General features: G+C 41.2%; 1 long non-coding RNA gene across 1 annotated transcript in view; it reads left to right on the top strand.

Annotated features, from left to right (window-relative positions):
• The window catches only part of LOC113491505, a 118,642-nt gene that overhangs the window by 49,946 nt on the left and 53,071 nt on the right, over window positions 1–15,625 (top strand). Inside the window, exon 3 of the long non-coding RNA XR_003400424.1 lies at window positions 10,091–10,189. This is a non-coding gene — a long non-coding RNA (uncharacterized LOC113491505). The remainder of the gene's footprint in view (window positions 1–10,090; window positions 10,190–15,625) is intronic.

Genomic DNA, 15,625 nt, shown 5'->3' with positions numbered 1-15,625 from the left:
CAGATGGTTCTGGGATTTTTTTAGAAAGTAAAAAAAAATCAGTGCTTGGGAAGAGGGGTTTAAGCTAAACTTATTTTAATTGGAATAGTAAGGAGAATTGAAGCTCAGAATGCCAGCTCTGTTGTTTTTTTAGCTCTAACTCACAACTCAAAGAAATGGATGCGGTAGGAACTGGCTTCTGTGGGGAGGGTGGGAGAATAATATGATGGTTTGCTGCTTTGAAAATGTTTGTTCGTCAAGCATTCGGGTGGGAGGGTGGCAGTGAAAACAGACCTTTCCCCATGCTGGAAATGCCAGGTGCTGCACTTCAGCAATATTCAGCTTCTGAGTGTATTTCTGGCTTCCCTAATCTTTGATCCTGCCACCGAATCCGCGGGGGTGCAAAAATCCACCCACACAGATCCGATTTCGAAATCCTGGCCTTAATTATTTATGGTTTGGTTTGGACAAATTACTGTTCTCTGCAATAACCACAGTTATTACCAGAATACAGAGCTATCTAAAACATACATATATATATTATATGTATATACATATTTTTTAAGACGTTGCCTTTATTAATGTGTTTTGAGGCTGAACTGAAATTTTCCTTACTCAGTCTTGCCCTGTGCTGCTTTTCACCTGACCACACTGGCCTGGATCTATAGCAGTTAATTTTCTGGATAAAACCAGCTCATAATGTTTATAACCTGAAACCGGTCCTAGAACTAAGAGAAGAACATCTAGCTTTATACACCTTGCAACAAGATCCTAGTGTTTTGTTAAACCGCAAATGGACTGTACTTGTTTTTCTGCACAAAACAGACATCGCCCCCCCCTTTGTTAAATGTCTCTGGGCCTGATTCGTAAGACTGCTCCATCTCAAGTTAGATCATTTTCGTCTGCATATAAATAGAAGGTGAATCTCTTATTAAAACAATGGCTTTTAAGCAAGGACAGTAAATTTCATGAAACAAATATAAAATCAGAATTTTACAGCAAAATCAGACGTGCCAGTGCCGTTGCAAAGCCTGGAAATGCCAGCTGGGACTGTTCTTTAACTAGAGTAGGACAAACGTGGTGTCTTTTATGTGGTTCCTAAGTCTTTTTTTCCCTTCTCTTCACCTTACTTTTTCCTGAATTTTTCATCGTAAATTAATGCCGATATGTTTGCTGTCATAATGCTTACAAATAGGTTCTCAGTATTTGAGTGTTGCTTTACATTTGGATTCTTGATATTTGTCCCTTAACAGACCCAAGTCAAAAAACATACTCTCTTCAAATGTTTGTAAGTAGGGTATGGCAAGGAGGGTCATTTCAGTCATCACGTGTTCTCAGTGGGAAGTCAAGTGAAAAGCAGCAGAAGCTGTCAGGTGGTTCCTGTGCCTACTTAGAATTACGTATTATTTGAAGTTAGAAATCTGTACCCCAGCTCCCGGTGAGGTGTTGTCCAGGTACTTTCAAACACATTCCTAATTCTCAACTGGCATGTCAAGGATTGGCAGCCAAACCTGGTAACAGCTGGACGTGCTTTTCTCTTCATAAGATCGCAAACAGTTGTCCTCCTAAAAGGTGGGGTAGAAGACTTCTCTGTCACACCTCCTACGTGCTTCTCCAAGCAGGGAAACTGAGCTCGTGCACAAAGCAGGGGGCTTGGGCCGGGGCAGTGAGGGCTCCGCTCTCAGCGGTGCCACAGCCCTCCTGCACGGCCTCTGCAGGTCGCTTACCTCTCCGTACCTTCCTTTCACCATCACGTAACGCCCTGCTACCGTGTGGAAGGTCTCTTTGTTGAGCACGTAGACGTTTCAGGTGAAAGCTGTCAGAAATACAAAACACGATTCCTACATGCTCTTTCCTGCCCACAGTGCATTGAGAAATCATTTTCAAGAAGGCCGTTCGCATTTTATCTAACGACACTGTAGTGCTAGTTTTGATTTTCATCAAGTTAACCTGTGCTTTAGGATCTGAGATTTCGGTCCAGTGCGTTATGGATGGGGATTGCAACCCCAGTCTTGATGTCCAAAACATTTCCCAGAGTCACAGGAAATACTTGTTTTGCATGTGTTATTATTGAAGAAAACTAAATGACACTAAAAGTATTCTAGAATGGAAAAAAACTTACTCTAGAATGGAAAAAACTTTCTACTAAAAATCAGGTTTATATGAGTGACCTAACCAAAAATTAAAGACCCTCACAAAGCACTGTATATTTGTATCATAGGAAATAGTATCCTTGTCTTTCAATAAGTAGTATTTATCATTTTTAAAATTTTGTCAGGATATTAAATAGCGCAAAGGACTTTTTCTAGTTCGGTACAGTTAGTTTGTATTTCCAAGTTATGGTTGTATTTAGTGCTTCTTTAAAAAAAAAAATATTTCTCAAGCTTTCGGAATTGCATGTTCCAAGGCTTTGGGTACTCTGTTGCAGCCTGTGTTGGAACTTAACTGTATTCTAAGCCTGAAATAAACCTCTTGAAGGGATCCTCAGTCTTCTCCTGATGGAAAGTATTAGTAAGCTAAAGCAGAGGGTCTATTTAAGGCCCTCAATGATGAGAAGCCAGTTACACAATGGAGAATAATTTTGCCCTTAATATATGTGTACAATATTTTTTTTCCCTACAGAGTTACCCTATTCTATCGTGGATTGTTTGGATACTACAGGATTTTATTTTAGAGATTGTGAGCCAAGGTTTAAAAATGAGGAGTCGTTCTGGAAGTGTCAGTGTTGGAGAACCACACTTGAGACCTTGGAAACCCAAAGGTTTCAAAGTGTTCAGCTTTGCGCAGGCGATCCACCTCTGAGGTGTCTCAGGTTGGGATACAAAAGCCCAAAATTGTCACCTTTCAGCCTTTGTCTTGCTGTCTTTTGTATAAGAAAATGCTATAAATATTTTTATAAGAAAATGCTATAAATATACACTTGCCCATTAATACAAAGTGGTATCTTATATATTTAATAGTTTCCCCCAGTAAAAAATTGTCTGCATGTATTTCTAGATGGGGAAACGTGGGGAATGTTACACAAACAAGAAACGTGTTTCATCTTTTGAGCTACAGGTAGATTGTGGCTTTTCAAAAATCTGCAGATTTTCTCCATAAATTAATCTTCCGCTGTCTTCTGCTGGCATATTTCAAGTTCCACCGGCTTCCAGCTAGAAAGCTAACGATAACACATCAGAATTGCACCCTTTTAAAAGAACAAAAGCAGGGTACGCATCTGTAATAATAGTGTAATGACACCAAATCTGTGCGTGTACGGTTTAGTATTATTTACCTAAATGCTTGTTCATTGGCACGTAGACAATTTCTTCGACGCTTTATCTTCATATTATGTTTTGCAACACCAGTCTGGCATCGTTAGACATCCACCCGCAAGCATTTTAGAGATTTTTCCACACAGCCGTAAAATTGCACCTTCCTCCTTGAATCTCAAATCAAGCACACCTGTAATAACAAAGCAGTGGAATACTATGCATCTCTTCTTGGATGTTTAACTGCGCTGCAGTAGAGCTGTGGTGGTTTGCCTTCACAGACTCAGTGAAATTAAAGGTCGTGTCCTAACGTTACGTCTTCCTGTTTAAAATGAAGAGCTTGTAAATGTTTATCTCGACCAGAAGTGAGAACGTGGTCTACGTTTGTGCTCTCCAATTCCCGTTTTGAGAATCCGTGCAGCGAAACAGCTGCATATCCTTTCATGTCCTCCTTTTGCTGTTAAACATTTACATCTTTGATTCCAGTTCTTTGCCAGGTTTCCCCCTCCTTGCGTTTGGATTTCTGGTTGAAGCTTCTAGTAGTGCCGTCTAGATTTATAGTGGGTTACATTGTTTTTTGCAGAAAAGAGCGAGAGAAAGAAATAAATCCAGCGCAGAAGTACTGAGAATTCATGTACAGTGTCATACAGTATATAGTTTCTTTGTGTTCTGCCAATATGTATTTCAGTTTAAAATGTCTTGAGGCTGGTTGGGACTATTTCTAGAGAGAGAGGACCAAAGTATACAGTATATTGGCTTCCATTTTGCTGTTTTTGGACAGTCGGGGCTGCTTTCCATTTCCTACAATGTTCCAATATAACTAAATCACATATACTCTGTAATGGAGGCTTCTGAGACCTGGGGCTTCTGTAAAATGTAAAAGAGCAAAGTAGTATTTATACAGTATAATATTTTGATTCGCTAATGAGCTGTGAGGTGGGTGTTATCATGAACTACTGTGCAGCAAGAAAGGTTCCTAAAACATGCATCAACTTACTCCATCTCCGAATCATTGCAGATAACACAGTGTTTAGTTTCTAATTAGACTTGTGTTGTGCTAATTCTCATGAGCAGTGTCAGTGATTGACATTCAGCGTTTTAGTGACAAGTACCAGAGCAGCTGACTTCGGCTCCATGATGAAGCCTGCATACAGCTGCTGAGAAGAGAGCAAGCCGTTCAGAGGAGCTGATTTGCAAGATTAACACACGCTGATGGGTACGGTCTTGTTCTGAGGGGGAAGGAGGAAATAAGGCGCACAGCCTTGAATTAGACTAATGATATTCTAGTCCTAAAAGGATTAGGAAAGAAAAGCTTAACTCAAAAAAAAAAAAAAAATCCTATGCATAATAGTTCGCAAATTATTTATTTACTTTGGATAGTCTTTTGCACTATCTCTTAGGAGAGGGTGAACATTATTCTTCCATGCCTCAGTGCCCTGTATTTAGAATACAGTTTGTCCTAAATCCTGTTTTCTGTACATGTGGGTAATAAGTGTAACCTCTGAGGCAGAATCTTGTGAGCTATTTCTTTATGGAATATGTTAGAGCAACATAGGCATTTTACATGGCTAAAATGATTTCTGAAGAATTTTTGCTAGCATGTTTTCTTCGTGGCTATCTCAAATAGGTATTTTTGGTAGTGCAGTTCCACTCCAAGAATAAAAATAGCAGCATGGATTGGATATAGACAGTCTCATTGAGCTAGATCAGGTTATTGTAAGGTACATCTTCTAACTTAAACTCTCCAGTCAGGTCTGACTTCAGTCAGTTTCTAAATGTTAAGTTTGGCTTTTTCAAACCATCACAGTGACATTCAGCACTAATAAAGGCTGTGCCTGTGGCTCTTGGGTGCAGCACTGAAGTACCCTGGGAGGCAGAGCAGTGCTGTTACTCTGGTTTATGGACCGGAGAGAAATGGCTAATGGTTAAGTCCCTTCTGTGTGTTGTATTAGAGGCGAGGGGCTGGCTAAGGAGTGTCATTTTCTCAGGATGCTCAAGGTGTGGCTTGCTACAAATCCCATCTGCCCTCTCCGCGTGAACAAGCTCCTCGGGTGATTTATCTGCGTGAGGTTGCCGGTACAGACTCACTGGAGAGACAGATGGGACACATGATGGCAGACTTGGACCAGTTGCGTTTGGCAGAGAACAGATCTATGGAATATGATAGTCACTTTATGGGGCAGAATTTCTATTGAAATGGTATTCCTTGTGGATTCAGTCTCCCAGTCTAGTGTAAATATCAGTGGTATCGTGCAGCTGTTGGATTTTCGGAATGGCTGGGTGTGCACTAGAGGCTGCAAAGAGTGTGTTTGTACAAATCATGAAACAAATAAAGGTATTAGCTTTTGTCTGTGTGCTTCAGCCTGCCAGTAATACTTTTTTGCAGGCAGTGTAAATAAAGGCCTGATTTTGCTCTGTCAGTTGATGTTGGGGTGAATTAACTTAGACTTGAAAGCCTCAACAGTAACCCAGGTAATAAAACTTAATTGTGAAGTAAGAATGATAAAATTTGTCATCTGCTTGGAAAGGGAAGATGTGGGGTAACCCAGACCTCCCATTTGTTTCCCCTCTGACCCTGTTTCTTATTTCTGTCTCTCAGAAAATGCAAAAAGAAGGCTTGGAGCTTGTGAGAGCATTAGAAAGCGTGAAAAAAAAAAAAATCATGTGACGTAACCACCCACTTGACCCAACTATGGTCAATGCGTTTTAACTGTATGAAAGTGCAAACTGCTCACAATTTATTATACTGAGTAAAGATCCTCAGTTGCTTTCTCTGAAGATAAAGCTTGTCTTGGACTTCTCTGGCAGCGGAATCAGGCTAGCTGCAGATCCATGTTGTAGATTAGGTCATTTGCTTGTATTTCAGTTACGGTGTTTTTTCCAGTTTCTCTTCCACCCCTGTTCTGTAAAAGCAGTGCAGCTGACTGGAGGGCTGTAGCCATTGAAAGGGCTCAGGCATTAAAAATAGAAGCTTTGGGTCCCTTTTCATACTCAAACAAATTTTTATATCCCAAGTGCAGTATTGTGCTGCCCAAGGAAAAGGGTGTTGTGAACACAAAAGCTGTTCAGCTCTCCTTGAAGCCGGTGGCAAAATTCCACTTTCTTTCAATGGGAGTTTGCAAAAGACCCGTGATGGGCAGAAGAAAGCTGTGAGTCCATAGTACCATGCAAATGTAAAATGCATACATTCCCTTTTGGGTTTAGTATAACTAATTCTTGGATTATTTTCTTCAGAGAATATGGAAGTGGTTGGTCACAGGAAATAGCTGTAACAAGGATTGCTGAAACACCCCGATTCCTCCAGACAGTTGAAGGGATGGCCCGTAAAACAAGAATTTGCTGTCTCTAGAAAACTACCCAGGACTTGCTTAAAACATCTGCCCTGCTTATTCAGCAAAATGTTGATGGAAAAAGGGAACAACTGTGAACCTTAGGAAGAAGCAATCATACCATGTCTATTCTAGTCACCACCATGTCTTAAAATAGAAGGACAACGAAACATAAATTTTACAGATAGAGATAGATGATCCCTATCAGTTTGGTGCCATGTCATTTGCACGTTTTGGAGAAAAAATGCTCAGGGTTTGGAGGGAGAGTCCCATTAACCTGTTACTCAGGCACTTACACATCATCCAGAGAAAGATGTGAAATGTGTGACTAGATTCATACTTGTTGGTATTTAGTGTGAGTTTGCGTTAAAGCACGAGGAAGGAGGGACCACCTTGTTTTCCTGGGTGTTTGGTTCAATTTGGAGGGTGAAGTGTCAGCTGCTGTTTGAATGTGTAATAGCCACCAGTAAATCTCTAAATATAAAGATTTGCGTTAACTAGAGTATCCTGAGTAAGTCTTGAGTAAAGCAGAGGCTGAAATGTAAGAACTTCAAGGAAGCCGTCTCCCTCTTTAAAGTGAGTTTTCCTTTGGGCTTCCTCACAAGACAGCAGAAGTTTGCCCGCCCCAGAGGCTGTTCTTTGTGCACCTACTGCTCACCCTGCCTGAGCAGCCGTGTAAAGGGAACCCAACCGCGAACCTTCGGCATGGCCGCGGCTTGTATGAAGGGAAGAGTGTGTAGATAAATGTACCTTCCAGATACCGGTGTCAGCAGCGTGGCACAAAACCGAAATCTCTCATGTTCTCTCCACGTGAGATCATCCTTAAAATTCTCCAGAACAATGAGGTTTCTCTGCAGCTGTGAAGAGCCCTAGGGCCTTGTCAAGCATTCTTGCACTTCTCGGCTTATTCTGTTGCACCTTGATAGAGATAAGACTAATTATTAGATACTCAGCTTTAGATTCCCTGCAGTGACTCAGTGCACAGAGTTTTCTTTATCTATCCTTTTCCAGTCTAGCCTTACAGTTTACTTCAGTGAGATTATGTACTTGCTGATAGTGGCAGAATTTGGCTACCAGGAAAGGACATGGTTTTGACCTCCATTGGACGTTACTGTAACGTAAATCATTCCAAACAGTGGCCACTCCATCGCTTTTCGCAATATACCTTGCCTTAAGATTGGAAAACAGTGATTTTGGGTGGTCAGCTTCAGGAATCTTCAAAGGGCCCCAAAATCTTTTGGAAACTGCTGTTAGGGAAGATCGCATCTTCTAAAGTCACATTGCCCTAAATTTTGAAAATTTCAGGCTTGCATCAATATTCATAAGAGATCCAAGCTCAGTGATATTTAATGAAGGAATACCTTTATGGAAAGTACTTTACATGCACAGTAGATGCATATTAGAGCCCATTTGAAATGTGTGTGTAGATTCTGATATTACCAGAAAGGGAAAACTTAGTGAGCAAAAGTGTGTGAAGCTGGGAACTAACACGTCAGTCTGCTGCTCCTGGAACTGGATTTGACTTAGACCTATATGCTGCTGTGTGACCCCTGACCACATAACACATCACTTTACCGTGGGCTGTCATCAGGATCTAATGATAAGGAGAGAGGTAGAGAAGCTGAAGAAGCAGGGGCTAGTGGAGACTGGGACTTGTGCCTGTTATGGGCCTGTGGTAATGTCTGGTTGCTGGGGCTGCTTATTGTCAATGACCACTAACTTTCATTCAGATGTTTTTTGAAGGTAGAAGAAACTAAGTATTAGACACAACTACCAATTGTAATTCAAGATACATAATTTTTTTTTTTTTTTTGCGATGCAGTCACAGCATCATCAAGGTTGGAAAAGCCCGTGCAGCTCCTCCAGCCCAACCATGACCCTCCCCCTGACCGTTCCCAACTCCCCCAGACCCCTCAGCGCTGGCTCAGCCTGACTCTTCAACCCCTCCAGGGATGCCGGGGACTCCCCCCTGCCCTGGGCAGCCCATTCCAACGCCCAACAGCCCCTTCTGCACAGAAATCCTTCCTCAGAGCCAGCCTGACCCTGCCCTGGGCAGCTTGAGGCCATTCCCTCGGGGCCTGGCGCTGGCTCCTTGGCTCCAGAGACTCATCCCCCCTCTCTGCCCCCTCCTGGCAGGGAGTTGCCGAGGGCCAGGAGGTCTCCCCTCAGCCTCCTCTTCTCCAGACTGAACCCCCCCAGTTCCCCCAGCCGCTCCCCAGCAGACCTGTGCTCCAGTGATCACTTGCAGTAGATATGAGAATAAGGAGTGTTAGAACTCAGATCATTCCAACTGTTATTTTTTAAGATAAACATGAAACTTAAATTGCAGCATCATGTCCACAGTAACAGCTGACATGGGTAAGTTGATGCAACCAGACTAGAAGCAGTTGTGATCCCTGGATGACTGGACTAGCCAGGTGACCTCAGAGAGTTTCAGTCCTGCACCAGGTGTGTCTGCTGTGTGCTCTGGGCACCAGGCTGGCAGGATCTGGAAGAAGCACTGAGAAGGAGAATGCATTTTATTTAATGTTCAAATTTTTGTTCTGAGGAGTCCATATCCAAGTTGCTTCAGCCAGGGAAAGGCTGACGGTGGCCTGAGGTCTAAGGATGTTAGAGGGAAAGGCAGGTTTTGCTTTGGGTTTTTGAAAGATAGGCAAGAATCAAGGAAAACAAGAACAACTGTAGTATACTTTGGACATTTGTAACATCCGCATCTATGTGAAGTTGTGGTATTTGTGTGTGTGTGTGTGTGTGTGTGTGTTGATTTATCTTTTTGCTAATTGTCAGTGAACTGACTCACTCACAAAAATAGAACAAACATTTTCTTAGTGGCCTGGAGAGAAGAGGATTCTCTGGGATTTATTCTTAGGAATTTAAAGATATTCCACAGAGACTTTTACACGCACAGCGACCAAATGCTCTGCTTGTGTGAACTGGCATAGCATCACTCTGCTCAATGGAAGCTTATGTTAGTTTATGTCAGATGATTTGGTCTCCGTGTACAACAAATGGTTTGTTTCTCATTCTCCCAATTCCTGAGTAACGAGTAGAAGGAAAGTTTTCATTAGGTTTTGAGTGTAGTTTTGCTATAATGTGTGTACTCTGGGTGAGTAGTCCCAAGCCAGTGAGGTGTCTGTATATCATAGCAGAGATGTTGTACTCGAGCTAAAAAGCTTTTCTGGTTCAACTGAAGAAGGGGAGAAGGAGAGAGGTTGGCAAAGAAGCCACTAAATCCCGCAAAGCATCAAACACTGCCAATAGTCTTGAGCGTGGCTCAGTTCAGAAAGTTCAAAAACCACTGCTTAAAGGAACAGTGCAAATATTTTCCATCCTTTTCTATGAAATGACATGGTTTGTTTACTGTTTCTTGTTTATCTGCTCTGCATGATATGTCACATTTATCAGTAAAACAGACTGTAGGGGGTAACAGTACTTAAATGTTTATTTTATGATGTTTTGGCTTTTGCTGTGTTTATTCTGCAGTTTCTGACTAAATTCATACTCAGATAGCTTTTTCTTCTGCTGTTACAGAGTATCTGTCTCCAGCTGCCCCTAAAAAGATGAAGCAGGCAAAATGAACTCAAAACACAGAAAGAGAAGATATTTGAGACTAACCTGCGAGGCGTTCAGGTATTTGTGCTTTCATTACGTATACCAGTAATGGGTGTGTGACGTGGGGTTCTCTGCAGTTCATGCACTTGAAGGAAAATGTTCTTGTTGACTCGCACAAAGAGGTGAGAAAATGACATAAAAGTCACACCCGAAGGATTTAAAGCCGTTTAGTCAGAATGCCACCATGCAACCTCGAGATGAAGCTGGAGTTGAAAAGGTGGCATGTCAGAGTCGCAGCTCGGAGTTCAAACACGCGTTGGTGCTTCTGGATGTTCCATCTCATCTGTTAGCTAAGTCAGATTTTACCACCTCTGACTACACCGAGCACTGATGGCCCTCTGAGGAATGGTGGAGAAAGCGGATTCTTTTCTGACATTTCACTGGAGCAAAGCAAACAGCCTGTCCTCTCCTGATGGGCTCGGGCGCTATAAAACTCCCAGTGACCTCAGGAATTAGATCCTGGCAGCCGTGTAAGCCCAGGGTTAGGCCTGCAGTGAGGGTGAAATTCATTCTGGTTCCCAGAGATGACAGAAGGTCCTGTGTGCCTCTTGCCAGGCCTCAAGGATTTTAGTGAGATTTAAATAGTGTGTATGTTCTGTGTGCAGCTGAAAGGAAATAAGGCATTTGCAGTTCCTCCCAGTGCAGAAATGGGACTTTCTAGTTGGACAGCAAGGGCAATCTAAAGAAAGTTTATAAATTCTTATATTATAGGAAAATAGATTTTTGTTTCACAAGTACATACAGGGAGAAGGAGCACAGATCTGTTTATTCTCTGTCATGTGTCTCTGAAGCAAGGAGAACAATTACGTGATTGCTTTTCAAAGCTCCTCGTGAGCAGGTGATGACAGACCTGCTATAGATGTGCAAACTGATAATAGCAACAAGTAATTACATACATTTTGGTATTATGATAATACTGTAGAGATATTGATGGTACACAGCTAGGTCCCTTTATAGCTGATTAATTCAGTGAAGCAAATGGGATTGCTAACAGGCGTAAAGGTAAGAGTTGTGCTCGCAGAATGCATCAATACAAAGTGCATCCAGAGAACACATTTTGCTTCTGTAGTCATTACAGTCCTCCGTTATCTCGTTACAATCATTACGTTGTTATAATTAACGTTGCAAACTATTATTTATAATTAAGTATTTTAAACAAAACCACAAAATCAGAGGTATCTCCTAAGGGTATATGTTTAATGGTTATGTCACTAATACGTGAAAATGAGTCTTGTTAAATGTTGTACCATATGCGACTGTCTGAAAACCAAATATATGTAAACAGCAAAGTCACTCTGAATATTATTTTAATTCCTGAACTACGCACTGTATCAGCTTCCAGATATTTATTCAAGTTTGTATTTTATTATGTGTGCATTCCCGTGGTTTTGGCAGTGTGTTCATAGACAGTATTGATGTACTCTTTCGGACTTTGCTACCAAACTGCTTCTTCGACTTCGTGCAGCTTGCTTCATCTGAGTGAACACCAGGTAACTCGGATGCAAAATGGATATTAAATCACAGAGTTTTGCTACACGTGATACAGATGTGACACATGGGACCAGTGAATGATGACGTGGCATTATTAGTTCTTTTCATTTCAGTGTTTTGTCTTCACTGGTTAGTTTTTTGTAGCATTGGTCTTCTGATGCAAGTAGTTCCTAGCATTGGCATTGCAAAATGTGAGTCAGTGGTGAAAACTTGGCTTTTTTTTTTTTTCCCAAGTGCTTTTGAGCCCTGAGTCAGATCATTTGCCTTTAGAAACATCCTCGGTCTCTGGAGCTACAGTTTTGTCTGTAAGAACAGGAAACTGCTGTAAGAATCTCCTAATGCAGATTTAGGAAAGGTTTCTCTTCAACTTCGAAGAGTGATACTATTTCTCTGTAAGAAGATTAATTGTATCTAAATAATTTTAACTTTTAAGCCTTTTGAAAATAAGTACACTCGAGATTAAAAAGTGTTTAACTACTTAATTGTGCATTTCCTTCGAAACAGTTAACCCTCCAAGACAGGAGAAACGAGCCTTACCCAAATTGTATTGCCAACAGATAGGAAGAATACTGCCTGAGAGCATCCTGTGGCCTGAAATTAGGCACTAATTCTGTACCCAAGGGTGGTGGTCAGATCAGACATGCAGTGTTTTAGATATGAATTGCTGACCTTACTTAATGTTCTAAAAACTCATAGTTATGGAGAAAATAGTTTACTTTAGAATTTCAGGTTGTGATCATTCCACTACTTCTAATTCCCTCAAAATAAGAAAATTCTAAAAGTCAAATTTTCCTCTTAGAAATTTCAAACTACATATGATTTGAATAACTATGAGTAACAAGCTACTTTAGAAAGGAAGATTTTTTTTTTTCCTCCTTTGAGGGAGAAATTACACTTAATGCTTGTTGCAAGCCTTTCATGGTTCTGACACTACCCCGATACGCTATTTTCTAAATAAACTACAATTACAATATAACAAAGCTACTTACAAGTGTGCTGTATTCGAGATGAAGATTTTAGTTAGTTTTGGTTTGCACGGAAGGAGTACTTCTATTTCACAAATTTTGTGTAATTTTGGGACCCGAAAAACTTGAAATCTGTATATTCTCACAGTCTGTTCGTAGAAGATGGTCACGTTTTCAAAGGAACTGGATGTTCTGTATACAGTTGCAAGGAAATAAGGCATTTGCAGTTTCTCCCAGTGCAGAAATGGGACTTTCTAGTTGAGCAGCAAGGAAACTAACTGGAAAACTTAGCGAAAATCTCAAAACCCTAGTCCTTCTCCTTCCAAAACACTCTGCGTTGAGTATAGGAAGAATTAGTATCAAAATACGGCTAAAGAATGTGATACAGGATTATTCCAGTTAATTGTTAGCCCCTTCTATTCCTGTTTGCTGCATTTTGTAACCAAGGCAATGGTTTCCACAAAGTGCAGGACTACCGGTTACTTTTTTTGAACATCGATTCTGCACTGAGTGGTGACAGCGGTGTCTGGGTGCGAAGTTGATGGTGATGGTTGGATGCCTTTGTTTCAAAATGACAGCTTTGCACCTGTTATGCAGCCCAGGCGTGAGCAGCTCCTGCTGCCAAGTGAAGACTAGGTAGCAGTGGTTAGCTGAATGTCAGCTATAAAATCTAAATGCAGTGAAGACACCGAGGAGGAAGAAAATAAAAAATTAAGACATGATGATTTAGTTGACAGCCATCCTGCTGGAAGCCCCTGAACTTGTGGCCTGAAAGTTTGGTTTCCTTGATAATGTTCAAAAATGTGAATTTGGTTTTTTGTTTTTTTGGTGGTTTTTTTTTTGCTTGAGGCAGGGCATTCATTGGACCTAGCTGGCATATATTGAACAGTAATGCGGGGAGGGAAGAGGGTTTCAGATGTGAATTAAGCCTGAGTTATAATGACTCATAACTGACAACAAAACACCCAAGAAGAGACATGAGACAGGATGAGATGAAATGAGACAAGCCATGAAAGAAGGGGCAGATTTATGAGTTATCAGCCTACAGATGGAATGTGAAGATATATGAGTGGAGAATGAGATCATCACAAAGAAGTATGCTAGGGGAAAAGGAGGGGGTTCACAGGGCAGATCCCAGTAGCCTCTCGCAGATAGTGGGAGGATTGATTTAAGCCACGGGAAAATTAGTATTAAAAATGATATAAAGATGGGTCAGATCCCAAACCTCAGAGGAGCTTGATTTTTTTTTCTCTCACTGCACTTCAAAAAGCAAAGAAACAACAGTTGGGATGACCGTGAGCCTCCAACAGCATGTGGAGACCATGCACCTTGATGGTAATCCACCTAGCTCAAATCACATAAACATGCTTTCAATTTTGGTAATGCAAGGCAATTTTCAGCATTTTAAGGAAACCGCTGCATTGCTTAGAATAAAGACAGGAGGCAAAATTCTCGCCTTCAATCTACACAATGCAGTAGTTTTCTTAAAACGTTAAAATTCGCCTTTCATTCCTCAAACTGAAAGCATGTTTCCAAGTAACTACATCCTTTGTGCTACGCTGCAGCCAAAGCATTTCTTACGGATTATAAGTGGTGGAATTGATTGCCAAGTCTATTTGAATGAAATTTCAGTTGGCACAATTATAACCCATTTCGAGATTCAGCATCTTAAAATTTCCACCTAAAAGATGAAAATAAATACTTGGCTGCTCACAAAGTATTAAATGGCACACACAGATCTGTGAAGTTTCTCTGTTACTTTAGTCGCGTCCCCCTCCCCTTTTTCTAATTTTGTTCTCGTATCCTGTAAAGAGTGATTAGGAGGATCTGTTCAGAGAAGCGCACAGAAGTCTGTTATTTAGCTGAATCTGCAGAATCAGTTGGCAGGCGCATGAGAAAAACTTTTCTGGTGGAATTTCTTCTTCCATCTGATTCTGATAGGAATAGATAGGAATTGGGAAGAGGCAGTAGAGTGTTTCTCACAGATTCAATCATTTTTGCTCTGCGTCTTAGCTAAGAATACCAAGGAGACATCTGTGTTGCTGGTCAGGTTGAATTAAGCCTCATTCAACTTGCTAACTGATGGGTAGAACTTGAGGCAATCAGTAAAGCAGTTTTGATTTTGTTGAATGTCATTAACTTTTTGTTTGAAATTTAATTTTGAATATATAAGCGAACTACATTAAAAATTCATGAAATCTCTATTATTCTAAAAGCCTATCTGTTTTGGGTGGCGCTGAAAAAAATGGATAGGATTTTTTTTTTTTCCTTAAAACAGAAAAATTGAAAAATGCTGAAACATTTTTGCTCAGTTTAAACCAGTAGGCTGAAATAGGATTCGGTTAAGCCTCAGTCTGAAGTATTTTAAGTTTTGTTTAACTGCTGCTGCTCGTTCACTCAACAGCAGCGTGCAGGGAGTAGGAGCTCCCTCTAGGAAGGGCTGGAACATCTGAGCGTAAGAATGAGCACGTGAGCTCAGTCCCAGGACTCCTCCAGCAGTGGATGGATTGTCCAGCCGCTCGGACTGTCACCTGTCCTCAGCACTGGCCAAAACCAAATGCCTAGGGAAGCGTGTAAGAACAAGGAAATTGTGTATCATATTTCGACTAAGTAATCTCTTGGTGTTCAGCCATCCCAGAGCCGTACGCAGCCAGGCATAGTTTCTTTCTATTTAGTAACCACGATGGATTTCTAATCTGTAAACTTGGGTGATCTCCCTCTGAGCCCTGCAAACTCCCAGCAGCCACGTTAACTCCGTGGCAAGGAGTCCCACAGCTTAACACGCGTGTTACGGAGAGCCGCTTCCTTTTTTGTTTGGTTTGAAACTACCTCCTGCTAGTTCGAGATGGAAGGATGCTTTATGGAATCTGACAGCCAAGCTGGTAAAGGATTATTGAGATGATATTTTTAAAATGTGATTCATTTTTGGAAGTTAGCTTAGTGTGGTAGATAGAACACAGTTAGGTAATCCAGGACAGGGTAGCCTTGTACGTGAAGC

The sequence above is a fragment of the Athene cunicularia genome, assembly GCF_003259725.1.
Source record: "Athene cunicularia isolate RWA chromosome 1 unlocalized genomic scaffold, athCun1 chr1_part2, whole genome shotgun sequence".
NCBI classification, from domain to species: Eukaryota; Metazoa; Chordata; class Aves; order Strigiformes; family Strigidae; genus Athene; species Athene cunicularia.
Note: the sequence above shows the minus strand (reverse complement) of the source record. Positions and strands in the feature narration are given on the sequence as shown.